This window comes from Neofelis nebulosa, chromosome 5 (assembly GCF_028018385.1).
Source record: "Neofelis nebulosa isolate mNeoNeb1 chromosome 5, mNeoNeb1.pri, whole genome shotgun sequence".
Classification (NCBI taxonomy): Eukaryota; Metazoa; Chordata; class Mammalia; order Carnivora; family Felidae; genus Neofelis; species Neofelis nebulosa.
This window is the reverse complement of record NC_080786.1, coordinates 61,007,809-61,025,308: the sequence shown is the minus strand read 5'-3', so window position 1 is coordinate 61,025,308 and position 17,500 is coordinate 61,007,809. Positions and strand designations below refer to the sequence as shown.

Sequence of the window (17,500 nt, the reverse complement as noted above, 5' to 3'; positions counted from 1 at the left end):
AAAAAGAAAGCCTGCAATTTTATCATAGTTGCACAAAGGTAGGTATGACTTTCACCTTTACCTAGTATTAAAACATATTTTCATCCACAGGTATTTAATAACAGAGAAATTGTACATGGTTTAATACCAAGAATAAACTATTTTTTTATGATACTATTACATGTGTTTTAAGCCTGAACCCATCACGACACACACTAAGGGTAACCATTTAGCACATACCCCCTTAACAGAAAAGATCCTCGCACAGCTTTTCTTGTACTTTAGTTTTTTTTTTTTTCAAATGCATAAATATTACCAGACCCAAATGAGAGAATAAGAAGCAGCAACGAAATACACCATATGTTCCCACTGTAGGCTGAGTCCTGGTCTTTGTTCCAATATTCTAGAGCCACTGGAAGGAAAGCTACGTATCCATCCATTAAAACATTTTTACATTATCGCTGGCAAAGTTATACTTCTGATAGGTTTAGTCATCTTGATTATTCTGCCTGCATTTGCTTGCTTAATACAGATCTCTCTCAATTTTAGGAACCTGCAGTAAACCACCCTGGAAAACAGGTCGGTGGTAGGACAATCTGATAAAACGTAAGGGGTAGACACTGAAGAAGAATGCAAAGTTATTTTCCTAGTGAAAGAGTTCTGAAGTAATTCTATATCAATGACATTTTTTTTTTTAACCAGCCACGCACCTACCCAGATACCATCAACCTCATCTTCAATTATCCGGGTTTCCCTAAATCCTAAGATCTCCCAAAACAGTTTTAATGGTGTAACTCACGCCAAAAACACTTAACCACGCCCTTTATACCCACAATCAAGCCACCTTTTGCTTTTTCCCCCCTTCAAAGTCCAAAATGTACGTATTTCATCTAAAAGGGTTCGCACCCGTTCCCTAACCCGAGTCAGAGACTCTACCTGTGCCTTGACAGAATTCCTATTGGAAGACGCTTTCTCCTGGGCAGTATGAGGACGCCCAGAAGAGGCACCCACGCTTACCTCCCACACACCTGCAACCCCTGGTGGGATGCTGGAGCTGATGCTCGGAGGACTGCGCTCCGCTCTGCTCGTGTTCCTGCTCTCGTCTCTCCCGGGAAACTACAGTCCAGACTGCGCCTCAGGCTGCTACAGTGAACTAAGCCCCGCCTCCCCCTCCTCTAGTTGGTGAATTCAGCAGCTGTTGCTCCTCCCCCTGCTGTTCCTGCTGCTGCCCCGGCTGGTGGCGGCGGGAAGCTGCTGCCCTAGTACCTTCCCGCTCCCTGCACTTCTGCAGCTGTTCTGCCCCTTCCCTTTCCCTGGGGACCCTTCTCTCCTCAGTCAGTGGCCTCACACCTGGAGCTGCCTCCCTGGCCCGGAAGCCTCCTCGAGGAGCCCAGGGTCACTCTACCCCTCCGCGACCCGCAGGTCTGGCCGCCTGGTGTCTTTGGGGCTCTACCGCTTTCGGGGAAGCTGCCCCTCCGGCCTGAGCGCATCCCCACAGAGCCCCCTCCCTCTCTGCCGGCGATTCCCGCGTTGCTTCCTCTCCCCCCGATGCAGCGCCCACAGCTCAGCCACCCCTCGTTCCCCACTTCAAGCTCTCTCCCCAACCCCCTTCCTTCCTCTGCTCCGCTAGCCCGCCCCCACAATGGGTGAGTCGCTGGCAGGGCCGACCCAGCACCCTGATTGGCGCAGGTGAGCGCTGACCCCTCCCTTCCCCCCGCTTTTCAAGCACCCTCTCTATCCGTCTCACCTCCTCCCGCAAAAGCAGGGAACTGTCCTTTTATTGGGTAGAAGTGTCCCCACCCATCGCCTTAGGCTCTACCGCACGGCCTGCCGGGAGTTGTAGTCTTGCTTGTGCAGGAATTGCAATCGACGCCGGCGAGTGGGACTACGAGTCCCCATAGGCCCCTGCGCGACTCCGGCTGGGCAGGATTCCGGACAACGCCTGGTTCCTCTCGGGTCCTTCCGGCGTCGCCGGAGTGAATTGATCCGGGAGTTGAAGAGGGCTCCAAAGGTGGGAAGTGAAGTCAGTGCCTCAGTTGCCGGTAAGGTGTGGCTGTTCTTTCCCAGTCTCTGTAGCCCCGAGCGGAGCAGAAGAGGTCTGGGGTCACACAGGGGCCGTGGCTGAGGCACTTGGGCTTGGTTCTGGCAGGCGGAGCGGACGGGGCTGGGAACGGGGCCCTATGGGCGTAAGCGAGGTTACCCTACGCGAGTGGCGTAAAGCGGGTTTGTAAATGCTGCCTGCCCTGCTTGGGCCTTGAACGCCTCCAGGAAGTCTCCTCTAGGTGGGGGCGGGAGGGGAAGGGCGAGGTTGGCCTTTGGTGCCCCCGGAGAAGGGAGAAGGCGGATGTGTCTGGGGTGGGGTCCTCTGAAGGTGTGGCTTGGGGCGGGGAGATGTGGCTGCTGTTTTCCCCCTGCTTTAGAAGTAGGATAGGGAAGGAGTGGAGGAGGGAAGGGGCGCTTGGGAGTCTGCTCTTGAGGTGACTCAGGTTATGCCCTTTGAAAGAAGAGAACTGTAGAAGGAAGAGTCAAATGTTGACAGAGACCTACGGATTCAGTTCTAGTTTCATGATGTGGCCCCTCTAAGGAGGCAGTTTTGCCTCTGAGCAGAAAACCTTAACCCTCCTAGATATGTCCCAAGGTATCTTTACACCCGTTCTGTTTTCAAAGATACCGTTTCAAAGATGCAAATGAGAAACTGAAGGGATAAATGACGTACCCAAGGTCACACACGTAGGGACAGATCTGATCTAATCCAGTTGTAATCCCCCTTCTGAATAGAGCTGCTGCACCAGAAAGAAAAGGGGTAGAGAGGTTGGTGGTCTTTTGAAGTGAGTGGGGGAAAATCGCAAAGTAATGCATTTTGTGCATTTTTAAGAAGCCCTTTGTGAAGTGAAGAGTTTTTTGAGTTAGATAAATTCCTCAATAAAAGAAGGACACATTCTAACTTTTTGGAAAAATAATGTTGAGTTTCAACTTACTTATTAGAAGTATATTAAGTGATGAACTGTACCGCCATTTTATTTTATTTTTTTAATGTTTACTTATTTTTAAGAGAGAGAGAGCGAGTGGGGGAGGTGCAGAGAGAGGGGGACAGAATCCCAAGCAAGCTCTGAGCTGTGAACACAGAGCCCAACTGGAGGCTTGAACCTACGAACCCTGAGATCATGACCTAAGCTGAAACCAACAGTCTGTCACTTAACCCACTGAGCCACCCAGGTGCCCCTGTACCACCATTTTAAACAGATAATGAGATAGGAGAATGTCGAAAAAGTATATCCCATCCTTATAGTTACAAGGCATTCCTTTCCCTTCCTAGTGTAGGACTGTTTTTACTCTCATTTTGTAAAATTGACAACAGTAGTGTAGGAATTCTTTCAAAAAACTTATTTTACACTTTTTTTTCAAATAATAACAGCAACAAGAGAGTACAGTGTGCACATTATTAGAAAAGAATATACGTTGCATTTTTTGGAAGTAACATCACATTTTTGTTGATCTCTACTTTCCCCTTGATTTTCTTGACCCTGGTGTGGGTATGTGCACGTGCATGTGTGTAAAAACGTCAGGCACTTACTTATTTTATTTTTCTTAGCATTACTTACGACTTTTAATTCATTCTATTTTATGTTAAAGAATGGGAAAATCGGACGATTACATTTTGTATTAAGCAGAAAGCAGTCTGCTTGTAACAGTCTTCTCCTTTATAATTGTTAGTGTGACCATGTATGAATGTTCTTATTGGATAGTTCCTTAATAGACTTTTAGGTGTATGTTTTTTGACATCAGAATTTCTTTGTGATAAGTTTATATACAATACTTAGGTATCTAGCTAATAGTTAATCATGGTTTACTACTGTATATGTTAACCATTGAAACTGCTGATTTTTGAATGTACTCTGAAAATATTATCAACAGTGTTTGACTTTTGAATGCAGAAACATTTTATAGGATTAGAGGTATATTGTTCCCCGTATGACTGAAGTTAAGATGGTCTAGAAGTTAACATAACGTTTAAAATAAAGTGGAGGTTTGATACTATAGAATGAAGTTGGAAGTATAGGAATAACGTAGCACCATGAGTAATGGACACAAGGAAAGGAAGATCAACTAAACAAGTAGAAAATTTATGTGGGGATAACTATGCTATATTGGAAGGATATGGTAGTTTACATAGACTGTAAACTGAACATGAGTTAGTGATAGTAAAGCAAGAGTGTTAATATGTTTTCTAGATGGCAGTGTAGATGTTTGTTTTTTTGTTGGGGAAGTGTAAAGTGAGTTCTCTAACTTTTGGCATGCAGCTGAAGTTGTGGAATGAGCTTTTGACCCAAAAGTCAGAAAAATTTGGAAATAAGTAAAAGTAATTTAATGCACTTGTTCAGTATGTGTTAATTTTTCTCCTTGTTTCAGTTCTGTCATTACTCATCATCTCTGACGTCCATTACAGTTTTGATATTTCATCTATATTGCAGTGATGGAATAATGTTTTTATTGCATTTATCCTCTCTCAGTCACATGCTAAAATACTGTGGTCCTTTTGGATCTCTGCACATTGAAGTAGTTAGGGTTCACAGAGTTATGCGTTCACTTACGTTTTTATCGTAGTTTGTAGTTCACCAGTGTCCACATTTGTTCTTATTTTTGTTTTCAGGAGCCTTGGTGTCAGCTTTTGGACATCATCTCTTACAGGACTTAGGATGTCTCCATATGCATCTATTTTTAAGTATAGAAAGTCGTGAGAACAGGACTCTGTATTATTCTATCCCCAGTAGGTAAAATAATTAAGTACCTGTTTATACAGAGAATGAAGAGTTTCAGATTGGTTAAGTGTAAGGTCATTTAACTAGTGACTGGTGGGACTTAGGCATAATCCAGGTCTTCTGATTGTAGACCTTTATATTATAGAATAAAGACTCTGCCTGAAATTATTTATTTTATTTAATAAAATTTTTTATATAATTTATTTATATAATAATATATATTTATTTAATAAAAAATTTTTTTAATAAAAAATTTTATTTATTTTACGTGATAAAGGGACTTAAAATTACTTAAATATTCAAATACCCTTATTCTCTTACTCTGTTTAATGCTGTAGTTTATCCTTTGCCTCCTTCCTAGCTCTCCATCTTTGTACCCAGCCTTTCTTACTTATTGCACCTTTCAGTTTTTACATATGTAAGTTCTTTCCTGACTTGGGAGCCTTTATACGTGTACCATCTCCCTGCTGGACTGCTCTTCCTCCCCTTCCCAGATCTGGCCAACTCCTAGTTAATTTGCAGATCTCAGTTTAAATGTCATTCCTCTGGGGAACCTTTCCCAACCCTCTTTGACTCCTCCTTCCTAAAATTAGAACTTAACTATAGTAAGTTCCCACTGTATCTTCATCATACTCCATACTTCCCCTTTGTAGCATCATCACAGTAGGAACTCCATCATTTCTGTAATTCATGTGATACATGTCTGTCTCCCTCATTAGACTATAAGCTACCTGGGTAGGGTCCTGTCATTTGTCACGTGCCTTGCCTCACTACTTACACAGTATCTGGCACAAAGTAAGTTTTCAGTAAATACTCACTGAATGAACGCATAAATGATTGAATGAATGAGTACATCCATGGACAGTGCCTCCAGCACTCTGCTGGGGACAAAAATACAGAAATAAGTAAAACAGACTCGCTTTCTACCTTTAGATGAAAGGACTTATGACAGAAGTTTTATAATACAAATTGTAGAAAGGGGCACCTGGATGGCTCAGTCAGTTAAGTGTCCGACTTCTGCTCAGGTCATGTCTTCCGGTTCGGTTCATGAGTTTGAGCTGAGCCCCGCGTCAGGCTCTGTGCTCACAGCTCAGAACCTGGAGCCTGCTTCAGATTCTGTGACTCCCTCTCTTTCTGCCCCACCCCCACTCGTGCTCTGTGTCTTTCTCTCTCAAAAATAAACATTAAAAAAATAAATTGTAGAAAGATGTTTGTTTTTTTTTTTGGAGATCTCTAAAATCAGAATAGATCGTTTTCTATAGGAAAATGACAAAGGAGTCATATTCTGTTACAGCAAACTTTCTGTACAACAGAGCATTTTGGAGACCTTATCACTGTCCTGCTTTTTGCAGGCAACATTCATTATAACAAAATACAGATGTGGAGGAAACTAACTGACTTTTAATGGATTCTACGCTTCCCTAATGTGATCTCATTCTGTCCTCAGCAGAATCCATGCTGCTTTTTCCTTTGTTGTTTCATTTTGTTTTTTAACCATGGCATTTTCTTTTGAATTTTACTTTTAATATCACCTGCTTTAGACATGGTGACTTTGTAAAACTGAGTAGTGCTTGTTTCAAAAAAGTTAATATATTTTGGGCTTCTTGAAAATTTTCATATTTCACTGGGTCTTAAGGTAATACCTTATTTACTTTAAACCTATATACTTATGAGAGTAAAAAGATCATTATTTTAAAAACATGCAAACTAAATTTCAGGGATAAATTTGTGTTAGGTTTTAGTCGTGAAAACAAATTTCCTAATCCTTTCAGTACTATAATAATCTCAGAATAAATTCAACAGCTCTGAGTTGCTGTAACCTTATATGCTTTTATGAATTTGCCAATTCCCTGTCCCACAAGGTATTATCAAAAAATGATTGCTGGTATTTGGCTTTAAAATTTGATGATGCTCTCAGTTTTTATTAATAAATATGTCTTTGATAAGTCCTGAACTGACTTTTTTAAAAAGTCAGTTTTTATGTTATTTGAATCTTGGATTTAAAAACAATCATAATGGGGCGCCTGAGTGGCTCAGTCAGTTAAGCGTCCGACTTCGGCTCAGGTCATGATCTCATGGTTTGGGAGTTTGAGCCCCACATCAGGCTCTGGGCTGACAGCTCAGAGCCTGGAGCCCACTTCAGATTCTGTGTTTCCCTCTGTCTGCCCCTCCACTGCTTGCACTCTGCCTCTTGCATTGTCTCAAAAATAAATAACATTAAAAAAATTTTTTTTTTTAAATCATATTTACCTAGCATAACCAATATGTGGAGGATAAATCTGAAGTACTGCTTCTTACATGTTTTTAGATTGTTAAGGTCATGATAATAGGTAATGTTATGAAGAATATTAAGCTAGGGGTACTTGGGTGACTCAGCTGGTTAAGCATTCACCTCTTGGTTCTGGCTTATTTTGGTGAGTTCAGGTGCCATGTCGGGCTCTGCACTGGCAGCATAGAGCCTGCTTGGGATTCTCTCTCCCTCTCTCTGCCCTTCTCCCACTCCTATTATCTCTGTTTCTCTCAAAATAAATAAACAGACTTAAAAAATTTTAAAAACAAAGAATATTAAGCTAATTTCACAGTAAATAAGCTGTAAACGGGATTTAGAAGTTAAAGAGTGCGATTGTTAGTGTATATGACTGCATTTGAAATGTTAATAGAAAGTTACAGTCTTAGTTACTGAATTTTTAGGCCACATCACAGTGTAACCAATGAAAGCACTTTTATTGCAGCAAGTAGAAATAATGTATTTGCAGAAAGGTAAACAATGTAGTTGATGGTCCATTTTTTTTTTTTTGTGGAAAGATGGAAAAATTTAGTTTTATAATTTTAGCTACAAAATGAATTTCATCTTCAATGTAATATAGCATTACAATCTTACAAGATCATTCATATTTTTGGTTTGAGTAACTTTACTACCCAAAGAGCAAGTTGAATCTATTCAGTCTCAATCTCATTCTTTACTATAGTTGTTTAGAATCAAGTGTTACTATTTAGAAGGAAAAAGGGTGATTTTATCAGCAAGCTTATGAATTATTGGGGAACAACAGTAGAACATATTAAATGGTAGTCACTATTGTTTGCTGAGGCCAGTGCCTTGGAAATAAGTTTACCAGAAGTAAGTATGGATTACATAATAATACTTTGGTTCATTCATTTATCAAATATTTATTGAGTATATATTACATGTGTAATTGGTCTAAGTGTTTAGAATAAGCTGGAATATAATCTGATAGCAGCATTCATTGAGCAGTAACTCAGTGCCAGGCGTCAGACTAAGCATTTCACATGATATCATATAATCCTTGCAACAGTAGAAGTAGATGCACTATTATCCCCAATATAAATGGGAAAACTAAAGTACAGAGAGGTTAAGCAACTTGCCCAAGGTTATATATAATCAGTAACTGCTTAGAATTAGGATTTGAATCCAAGCTGCCTCACTCAAGAGACCATATTTTAAATCATTGCCATAAAAATTATGTCAATGATTGAGCTCTATTGGAAGGCAGTTAGATTTAGAGTTGCAGTTACAGAGAACTTTTATATTAGATGGTAAGGTCAGTATGGCAGGCAAAAATTACTTATATTCAAACTTACTCTAAAAAAAATCTCTTAGGGAGTTACACCTTGAAGACTAACATAACTTTAACCCAGCCAGTTTTCTTTAGCCATGGAATAGATTTACTTTTTCCTTTGAGTAGTAGGTGAAGTATTTGACTTGTTATTCAGAGCCATGTTGGAAAAGTAGTATGTATAATATGGGCGTCACAGTGTGGTGAGCTGCTCGTTGTGAGAGGTACTGCAGCTGGGAGTCTGGCAGGGGGAATAGCAGATCCATATCTTTTCTGTCTTTCATTCTGGGGCTTATGTGTATGGAATGGAATCATGAACATCTATGTATTTCAATAGTTGTTTTTCTCTGTTTTCTTCAAAACATGTTAAGCATGCACGTGGTGTTGAACTTGCTCGGTGAGTATGTGTATAACATGAGGCAGGTATACTCACGGAGGTATGCAGAGCGGCAGCTCTACATGGCGTATTTCTTTATTGTTCCTCTTCCCTGCCAGACACCACCCTCAAGGGCACAGACTTTTTCTGACTTCATCACCACATCTCCAACTAGCGCTTGCTGACTTAGCCTGACTATGCCAAAGTACTGTACTAGCTGCTAGGAGATAGAGAAAGTAACAAATCTTCTCTTTAGGGGAAAGGGATGGGAAAACTGTTACGTGGGCATTTAGCCTTTCTAATATATATATTTTTTCTAATTTTTCCTTTTTATCTTTCACCCTTTCTTACCCCTTTTCTTATGTACTTTTTGCATGCATCAATTCGTTTGGTAATTTTGGGCCAGAGCTGATACAAAGGAGAAACAATTACACCTTCTCTAACTTAGCCATATGGTCCCTGGTACTGAAACATGCCTTACTACCTTATTCAACCACCCTGTGTTCAGGATGAACCGGAACTCCAGTGGAGATGGGAGTTAAGGAATGACCAAACCCTAAGATGTCACACCCCTGCTGCCTCCTTAGACTTATATAAGGTTGCTACAACAAAAAACAGTTGGGAGTGATAAGTGAGTCAGACCTGACCTCTAGGCTGCAACTGCTCCCTATGCTAGTTCATAGTGTTGCAAGGTTTAATTAATTTAATTCCAAAGCACTTTGAATTTTGCTGTGATCTTTTTGTTCAGAAATATATATGCTTTCTGGATGTCTTTATCCATAATAAAATTGGCATTTTGGCAGTGTTGTCAAAACACCAGATTTCTGAGGTCCTACCTTAATTTTGGTGTCCCTCCTTAAAAAATTAATTAGTTTGGCAAAGGAAGGGTACAAGAGGAAGTATGTATACAAGCAGATACCTTCGTTTCTTTTTGTGACTCCTAGCATTTGTATTGAAGATCAGTTAGGAGCTAAAAGTGAAGTTAACTGTTATAAGATAGAACCTTGTCTTTATTAGCTCCTAGTTTTAAGCACATGACCTACTCAGTCTGTTATCTGCAGCTAACAATTTTATCAACATGTGAGTGCCTTGTGGCAATGTTTTGGTGGAAAGAAATTTGGTAAGGTAAGGTAAAGAAAATACACAATGTATTTGGTAGAGGCCCATAGGCAATTAAGAGTCTGTAAGGTAAATCTTAGATAACTAAGATTATAAGTGATACAGAGCAGATAGGCCTAGCCCCTGTGGTACAGACTCCTTAAATTATACCTTCAAGCATAGAGAACATAGGAACAGTATGAGCATTTGAGTTTAGTTGAATTTCTAAGGTATTTTAAATGCATATTGTAGAAATTAAAATAGGAGATCACAAATACTGATAAAAAGGAAAATAGAAAGGTGTCCCTCAGACACTTGATGGCTACTCTGGGATTATGTGATTCATGAGCCACTAGATTAAGAGCTTTATAAGCAAAAGATGAACATATTCAAGGGGACAACTCTGTTTCTTGCCCTACAACAAATGTTTCATTTATATTCAGACCAGGATTTAACGGAAACTTAGGCATTGGGATAGGAAAAAAATTGAGGATTGTCACAACTAAAGAGATGTGTATTTTTCCCCCTAAATTAGTTTTGTAGAAATATCTTAGAAGCCAGTTGTTGCTACTTGTATTGTTGTTCCCATTTCCCATTAGGTAACTCAAAGGTAACTAGCCCTTTGATTTTGTTGTCAGCTATTCATTATCCCATATAGGTTATACCCTTTTATGAATTATCCTGAAGTCTTTGACTGCATCTTAATTTTACTCCATTACCCAGTCCGCTTCTGGGCCACAGTTTTCTTTTATTAAGTTGATCTATTTACATTAAAAGAATGAAAAGTAATTTTAATGTAGGCTTGACAAGTAATGTTAAAATTTATTTATTGACCAAATTCTCTTAAGTGTTCTAATACTGTAACTTGCTTTGGATGACGTGTAACCTTTTTTTCTGGTGGCCCAAGTAATTTATTTATGTCTCCATTTTGGCAAATGAGGGAGAAAAAGTTTTAAAAATATGCTATGTAAAGTGGGCTGTATAACATTGTGATATCAATATGAGGTTGTCATTGTGTGTGCTATGCAGGTGTGGACTAGACTGAGGTAAATGAGGGGCCTAGGGTACAAAATTTGAGGCACTTACTCTGTCATGCAAGTCAGAAGTAAATTGTGTGCTCTTAGGTGTGAGTTTGCCTCACCTTAGTTCCAATCCACAGGACATGTCAGGTGCGTGAATTTTATCTAAGACCAATCACAATATGAATTGAATGCATATTGTGTGTCAGCTACTGTATTAAGTGCTTAATATGCATTTAGTACTCTTAATAACCAGGAAGCTGAGTACTTCAGTCAATATTTTCATTAATTTCTCACTGAATATAGAGAGATTAGTAAACAATAACACTCAGATCTTTGTTTTGAATTTGAGAGCTTTACCTACTGCTCTGTACTGTCCATCTGTGTGTAGAAATACTTAATTCTTGTCCATATAGATTTCTATATTAAACAATACTTCCCACACAAAAGAGACGATACTCTCCAAAATCTACAAGTGCATTCACTGACACGAAACGGTTTAACTTGTAAGGTGAGTGAGTCAGAAGTCTCAGCAGCACCAAACTGAAGATCTCAAACTTCTGCTGCTTTGTACCACTTGGAGCGACTTTGAATCAGAGCCCGATTCCTGCTGGCTTCAGTCTTCACTCAGCGTGGAGTCTGGGGGTCTTGGCTGTAAGCAGATTGACCCATGGATGACATATGGAGCAGGGCAGGTTAGTCTAGAAGTAGTTCATTTGGCAGACTGTATGTATCAACATAACCTGTATGATAAGCTGGAGTAGCTCAGTAGCATATTTGTTTAAAATGTCTGTCACTGTTTTGTTTCTTAATGTTAATTTCTAAGGGCATTTCTTTCTAAGTTGTAAAATATAAAAATTGGACTAGATAATATATAATGGCTGGTATAGCTTTAAAATTTGAGGGTCTTAATATTTAAGTTTCTTAAATGCATAAGCATATGACAAGAGTAAGAGTAAATTTACTGATGAGAGATTGAGAACTGAATTATGGAAAAATGTGGGCTTAGAAAGGCTTTTGCCAACACCTAACCCTTACTTCTGGGACCATTCCCCTTTGTTCTTCATAATGCCTTGTTTACCATGCTTGTGTCCTGATAGTCTAGAGCAGTGGTGTTCCAACTGTGTAGAGTTGTTAAAGAGCTCCTCTGAGAGGGAGAGGCTGAGGGGTAGGAAGCTAGTTACTTCATATGTTTATTGGATGAATGAACAGTTTAGTGTGTTTTACCTCTCTTGATAAAATATTTTATTTGAAAAACAATTAACAGTTCTGCTGTTTTAAAGAGGCTTAGAATCACTTATCCTTCACTATTTATCTGGCTTTCAGGAGTCCTTGATTCTCCTGGCTAGATGATTGTGCAGGAGACCTGATTTCTAGAAAGAGATCTGTTATTTCATCTGAGATAAAAATGTAATAGTAATAGCTAATATTGAATAATTGCTATGTGCCATGCACTGTTCTAAACACTGTATCTAATAACTTGTTGAATCTTCACATCAGCCTTAACAGAGGGAGACTGTTATGTTATTCCCCTATCATAGATGAGAAAACTGTAGCTCAGACTAGTTAGATAACTTGCCCCAGGTCACTCCATCTAGTAAGTGGTAGATCCAGGAATGAATCTAAGCAAGTCTGGTCCTAGAGTCACTAAGCTTATTACCCACCTCTCTAATGACAGTGCTATTAATGTTACCTAAGTATAATGGAAACAGTCCTAATCCTGTTTTCCTTTAGGTAGCATTGTGGATTTTGAAGTGTTTCTTAGAACCCCAATCCTCTATAGAAAAATAAATTGTAAGCTTTAAAAGGGACTGATTTTTAAGTGTATGTTTAGAACCAAGTCTGCTTATTAGTTATGGAATGCCTCTGTATGACAGACATATAAGAATTAACCAAGAATGATAAAGGTAATAGAGTTAAATTTAGAGCACTTTTACATTTTGCATTTTTCCTTCATGGGTCATTGTATTCTAATTTGCCAGTGTTACCTGTTTTCAGAGACATCTTAGCTTTCAGATGATGTTTTAGTTGGAACCTCTCTTCTCAATTAATAGCTCATCAAATGCTTGTTTGGTCAGTCATGTTTACAGAGATATGAACACTTACCTTTTTGATCTTATTTTTAAGAAAACTGTAGCTGGAGTCCTTCAACTAGATAGTGGTATCAACTAGATACCTGGAAATTGTGTTATGATAGAGAGGGTGCCTTTAAAAATTTGATTGAAGTGATAATTCATTGTGGAATGCGTACTTTCTTTGAATAGTTATTTAAAAGTGCAAAAATATAATATTTAGCAAATTACAGGTATTTATTATAGAGACTTTATGGTTTGATTTAGAAATTACTTCATCTTTTATTCTAACTGTATCTCTTTCAAGTGTGCAGCTCAGCTTTTTTTTTTAAATTTTTTAATGTTCATTTATTTTTGAGAGAGACAGACAGACCATGAGTGGGGGAGGGGCAGAGAGCGAGGGAGACACAGAATCCGAAGTAGACTCCAGGCTCTGAGCTGTCAGCACAGAGTCCCACGTGGGGCTCGAACTCACAAACCGCGAGAATATGACCTGAGCCCAAGTCGGACACTTAACCGACTAAGCCACCCAGGCGCCCCATGGCTCAGCTTTTTAAAGAAACTAAAGCATGGAGAGGTAAAGTGACTTGCTCAGAGCTAAGATGGGTTATGATGATAGTACCGGAATTGGAGCCCTTGTTTTCAGATCTTAATACCTAATGGTCTTTTTCTCCATAGCTCTGAACAAATTCTCCATTGATATTTTGAAGATGTCCAGAAAAAATATTGATATATGTAAACAAATATGGTGGCAAAGTGTCATATGTTACCTTACCATTAACAAGAGATTGTTTGGGGGCTTTAGGGTGGGTCAGGTGTACGACTTGAGTCCTAAGCATACGACTCTTAATTTCAACTCAGGTCATGATCTCACGGTGGTTCATGAGATTGAGCCCCACATCAGGCTCTGCACTAGTAGTGCTCTATCCACACAGAGCCTGCTTGGGATCCTCTCTCTGCCTCTCCCCCTGCGTGTGTGCGCACGAAAGTAAACACTAAAAACCAAACCAAAACAAAAGAGATTGTTTCTAGATGTCCCTAACTGCAAAATTCAGCAAAAACTGAACTGATCATAGTACATGTTCAGGGAGGTTGAGTTCCACATAACCTTACTAAAAAAGCAAACTATATATGGAAGAGAGTGAATCCTAGACAATATAATTTGCAAAGGAAGGAGAGATGTAGCTTTATCTTGAAGGCTTCAAGGTTATTTTGATCTAAGTAGGATCTTCTACTTAACCCTATTCCTCTGCCTCCCCTTTTCCTAGCTTTCTTCTCTAAACCTGTAGTCTCTTATTTAAAACTGGTTACATTTTGAGATGAGAAGGCCCTAAACGATAGGTTGCGATATCAAAGACTCACCTTTTCAGCTGTGCAAAATGGCCAGACTGAGCTACACAGCCTTAAAATAAATCGAGTTTCTCCAGGAGCCTGATGGATATGATTCATGATGCCAGGTGCTTAAGAGAAAGCAAAGAGTTGTCAGGTATTTGAAACCTTGAATCAACCAGCTATTGGGGAGGATCTCTTTACTAGAATTTGTAAATAGTTTTTATGACCTGATAAAAAAAAATTTAGTTTCCTGGAGGGTATTATGTTGTGAAATTAGGCAGAGAAAGACAAAAATCATATGACTTCACTCATATGAGGACTTTAAGAGACAAAACAGATGAACATAAGAGAAGGGAAACAAAAATAATATACAAACAGGGAGGGGGACAAAACAGAAGAGACTCATAAATATGGAGAACAAACTGAGGGTTATGGGAGGGGTTGTGGGAGGGGGCAATGGGCTAAATGGGTAAGGGGCACTAAGGAAATCTACTCCTGAAATCATTGTTGCACTATATGCTAACTAATTTGGATGTAAATTTAAAAAAAAATAAAAAGAATTTTAGCTTCCCATGATATTACTTTTGAACCTCTGGTAGATCGCAGTAATAAAATTTTATTATCACTGAAATTTGGAGTTTCAAAGCATTTAAGACTATGTAGTTTTATCCCCTCTTTGTTTCTGCTGGGAAAACAAACCAGTGATTAAGTGAAACTTACACAAAGTCAGAACCAAAAAGAAGCCCTGTCTCAGGTACTTAGTTTTACCTGTGCCCCTTCCCTGAGTCTCGCCTTGGCAACTAGTTTTTCTGACTCTCTAGGCACTGTTCTTTCCATACCAGTGCTTTTCAGCCTGTCCTGTTCACGAAAATCATCTGGGTTGTCTACTCAAAACACAGCTTCCTGGACCCTTTCTTGGAGATTCTGATTGAGTCATCTTGGGAATGTTTTTAATAAGCACTGAAGTGACTGTGATGGCTTAGGTTGTCCAACATTTAGGAACTGCACCACTTATGCACCCTTGCCCTTAGAGAAAGTTTTGCTTTCTGCTAAAAGCTGATACTTTTTGGATCTTGCTCCTATGTAAAGCAAGGCTAATCTATGTTGGAAATTCTTGCACTTTGAGAATTTTGTGAACTATTAAGTTATATGCCAATTAAGTCCTATGGTCTAAAATACATCCTCTCACCCTTAATAAAAATGAGACGTTAGAATTTATAATCTGCAACTGTTTTGTTTCTCTAGTTTGATTTGGTTTTCATGTAAATTTCTTTTGGAATTCTGATTTTAGTTGCAATCATCTGATGCTAATATTCTCTTAGCTTACTATACTAGGAAGAGCTTGGGATAACGAGAAGTAGTGAAAACTGGTAAATATGACCGGTAAATTAAAATCTTTGTTAATAGAATTAATTAGATTTCTTTGTATGTTTTTGTTTTGGTAGGCTTGATATTTCAAAACTATTAGCAAGGCTGGTTTAACTTATAAATTGACCATCTCTTATTAATTTGTTCATTCAACAAACATTTATTAGTGTCTACTATGTATCTGCTGCACTAAGGTCTGTATTGGTAAAAAGAAATATATTTATAAGTGGTAACATAAACATGAATCTGCTTCTTGCTAGAATGAATAAATTTCTTTTAGCTAAGTGTTCATGAGGAGATTGGAGACCCAAGCAAAATAAATAAATAAAACTTTCCTCTTTAAGAAAGGAAATGAAAGGAATTGTAAGAATTTAAGACCAGGTGAGGAGACTAAGTTCTGGAATTGCCTATAGAGAAAAACAAGGCAAATAGACCTGCCTACAAATGTTTTTTTTGTTTGTTTGTTTTTTTGTTTTGTTTTGTTTTGTTTTGTTTTGTTTTAGAGGAGTGCAAGCCAGGGAGAGGGGGAGAGAGAGGGAGAATCTCAAGCAGGCTCCACACTTCGCACAGAGCCGGATGTGGGGCTTGATCCATCCCACGACCCTGGGATCATGACCTGAACCAAAATCAATTCAGAGTCAGATGCTCAACTGATGGAGTCACCCAGTCACCCCCTGCTCACAAATGTTTTTAAGTGTAGAATTTATTTAGGAGCTTTCTTTTTCTCCCTAAGAACTTTGTATTTCAGTTCCAGGGACTTCCATTTATCCACGCCTTATATTTGTGAGTAAATAACTTTAGCTCTAGAGTTATCTCATGCCCAGATGGATTAAAATGAGACTCTTTCAGGAACTGCTGATTCTGAACCTTGACATCTATCTGAGTGTATTTCTTTAAATGAACAGACTCCTGTTGGTTCTTTGGGCAGGGCAGGGCAGAAATCCTCTAAGACTAATCGTTTTGCAGTGGAATGGACAAGAACCTATTTTTGTTTTCTCCTCACTCTAAACAAATAATGGTCTTAAGTGCAGGGAGATATTTAATACTTATTCATTGTGTGTTAGAGATTAGCAGTGCTATTTTGATCACTCAAGGAAATGAGAAAATATAAATGAATAGGTTGCTTATGTTCTATTTGTATTCGTAGCCCCATATCACAGAGGGTGTTTTTGAAGAAGAATTTGCTTAGAAGTATACCTTTTTGGGACTCCTGGGTGGCTCAGTTAAGTGTCCCACTCTTGATCTCAGCTCAGGTCATAATCTCCTGTTCGTGATTATCAGGCTCCCAGTTGGGCTCGGTGCTGACAGCATGGAGTCTGCTTAGGATCTCTCTCTTCCTCTCTCTCTCTGCCCCCCGCCTATGCATTCTTTCTTCCCTCTCTCTAAAAATAAATAAATACACTTTTTAAAAAAATATACTTTTGTGTTACTGGTCTTGTAGTTCTGGTTCTTGGTTTTTTTGTTTGTTTTTTGTTTTTTGTTTTGTGTGTGTGTGTGTGTGTGTGTGTGTGTGTGTATGTGTGACTAATTCCTTGTGAAACAAAGCTTACTTTGAAATCAAAACTTTTCCCCCAATGCAACACATTCGAAATGGGAAACAAAGTAGTTGTTATGTTGCCACCATACCCACAATAAATTTTTATTTATTGTTAGTTAGCAATTACTACCATGGCAAGTCATTTTTCTGAACTGTGGTTTCTACTGTACTAGATGGTGGATGTGGTGACTTCTTAAGGCCTTTCCAGGTTTGGGATTTGGAGTTATTTATCTTCAGTTGGCTATGCATACATGATCCGCACTCACCTCAGAAACCAGTAGCCACTAGAGAGCTGAAACTGTTAAGGTGCTGCCCAACTACTCAGGGCCTGACCACACCCACTGTGAAAGGAACATCCTTCTCAAAGGGGCAGGGTCTCAGCCC

The 17,500-nt window shown here is 39.2% G+C and overlaps 2 protein-coding genes across 3 annotated transcripts in view; one reads left to right on the top strand and one right to left on the bottom strand.

Moving 5' to 3' along the window:
- SERPINI1 (serpin family I member 1) overlaps positions 1-1,539 on the bottom strand; it is a 72,374-nt gene extending 70,835 nt beyond the window's left edge. The window contains exon 1 of one of the 2 annotated variants that reach the window (XM_058730423.1): positions 1,008-1,539. The gene's annotated coding sequence lies outside the window, so the exon portion shown is untranslated. Of the gene's footprint in view, positions 1-996 lie in introns of both variants that reach the window. The other variant, XM_058730422.1, reaches the window with a different exon arrangement.
- A 345-nt stretch (positions 1,540-1,884) lies between these two features.
- Positions 1,885-17,500, top strand: part of PDCD10 (programmed cell death 10) — a 46,778-nt gene continuing 31,162 nt past the window's right edge. The window contains exon 1 of the mRNA XM_058730424.1: positions 1,885-2,021. The gene's annotated coding sequence lies outside the window, so the exon portion shown is untranslated. The remainder of the gene's footprint in view (positions 2,022-17,500) is intronic.